This window comes from Dendrobates tinctorius, unplaced genomic scaffold (genome assembly GCF_039654945.1).
Source record: "Dendrobates tinctorius isolate UK_male_01 unplaced genomic scaffold, ASM3965494v1 ptg000028l, whole genome shotgun sequence".
Taxonomy (NCBI): domain Eukaryota; kingdom Metazoa; phylum Chordata; class Amphibia; order Anura; family Dendrobatidae; genus Dendrobates; species Dendrobates tinctorius.
This window is the reverse complement of record NW_027361696.1, coordinates 67,204,972-67,206,982: the sequence shown is the minus strand read 5'-3', so window position 1 is coordinate 67,206,982 and position 2,011 is coordinate 67,204,972. Positions and strand designations below refer to the sequence as shown.

General features: G+C 38.8%; 1 pseudogene; it reads left to right on the top strand.

Moving 5' to 3' along the window:
* The first annotated feature begins 247 nt into the window (after positions 1-247).
* On the top strand, positions 248-1,187 carry LOC141085014 (galactoside alpha-(1,2)-fucosyltransferase 2-like; annotated as a pseudogene).
* The last annotated feature ends 824 nt before the right edge of the window (positions 1,188-2,011 follow it).

Genomic DNA, 2,011 nt, shown 5'->3' with positions numbered 1-2,011 from the left:
TTTAACTACAAATTATTTTTTTTATTCCATAGGGGTTGTCTTGTATTATTAATTGATAATTGTTTTATTTCAGGATAAAAGCTAACGTTCTTCCTCTTTTCCTTTCCGTTTATGAAGCAACAATGGCTACAAAAATGAGATGTATGTTGTGGATGGCTATCATTTCCCTAATCGTCTTCATGTTCTTGAATTTTGTCAGCCGTAATTATATCACTTTGGCCAAACATTTCAAACATTTTTCTGGAAGATGAATCAAACAGATGACTCATCAAAGGTAAAAGTGAATAAAAATGTAGAGTCTTCGTGTCCCATACAACCAGTCACTGGTGCTTGGATCATAGAGCCTCAAAGATGGATGGGAAATCTAATGGGACAGTACACAACCCTCTATGCTTTATCCAAGATCAATGGTCATCAACCCTACATCTTACCCCATATGCAAGAAAAGTTATCCCAACTATTTAGGATAAAGTTACCAGTTCTACCCCAAGAGGTTGCCAATCGCATGAAGTGGAAAAGGTACATGCTACTAAACTGGATGCTACCTGAATACAGGAACATTTCTGGAGAATACGTCCAGTTTTTTAGCACTCCTTGGTCTTGGAATTTCTATCACCACATCAGAGATGAGATTCTCCAGGAATTTACATTTCATGACTATCTTAAAGAAGAAGGTAATAATTATCTAACCAACTTAAGGGGAGATCGCAAAAATGTGACCTTTATTGGGGTACATGTTTGCAGGGGTGACTATGTAGAGTATATGCCAAAGGTGCGTAAAGGAGTTGTAGCTCACAAAGGACATATGGACAAATCCATGTCCTACTACAGAAATAAGTACTCAAATCCTCTCTTTGTGGTGACCAGTAATGGAATGGATTGGTGTAAGGAGAATATTAATTCTTCTTTTGGAGACGTTCACTATGCTGGGGATGGTGATGAATCATCTCCTGCTAGAGATTTTACTCTGTTGGTACATTGCAACCATACTATTATGACTAGGATCTTTTGGAATCTTGGCTTCATATATGGCAGGAGGAGAGACCATTTACCTGTCCAACTACATAATGCCAGATTCTCCATTTCTCAAACAATTTCGATATGAGACAGCATATCAGCCTGAATGGACTGGAATCCCTGCTGACCTCTCTCCGCTTATGGGAGAAAAGGGAAAAAGTAAGCAATGACAAAGCTGAATTATGTAAACATTCAGGGTAATGACATTAAAAAACATTGGTTGTAGATAATGGAGGTTGTTGACAACCAGCACCAAGGTAGAATACTTATGTCTCTGTACTAATATGTCTACAAGTCTATTACACTATTCTGTATAGCAGAAAATAAGTACAGTGGGGAAAAAAGTATTTAGTTCACCACGAATTGAGCAAGTTATCCCACTTAAAAAGATGAGAGAGACCTGTAATTGACATTATAGGTAGGCCACAACTATGAGAGTCAAAATGGGAAAACAAATCTAGAAAATCACCTTGTCTGATTTGGCAAGATATATTTTTCAAATTATGGTGAAAATAGTATTTGGTCACCTAAAAACATGCAAGATTTCTGTCTCTCACAGACCTGTAACTTCTTCTTTAAGATGCACCTCTGTCCTCCACTCATTTTACCTGTAGTAATGGCACCTGTTTGAACTTGTTATCATTAGAAAAGACACCTGTCCACAACCTCAAACAGTCACACTCCAAACTCCACTATGGTGAAGACCAAAGAGCTGTTGAAGGACACCAGAAACAAAATTGTTGCCCTGCACCAGGATGGGAAGACTGAATCTGCAATAGGCAAGCAGCTTGGCATGGTGAAATCAACTTTGGGAGCAATAGTAAGAAAATGGAAGACATGCAAGACCACTGATAATCTCCCTTGATCTGGGTCTCCATGCAAAATCTCACCCCGTGGGGTCAAAATGATCACAAGAACGGTGAGAAAAAATCCCAGAACCAAACAGGGGGACCTGGTGAATTACCTGCATAGAGCTGGGACCACCATAACAAAG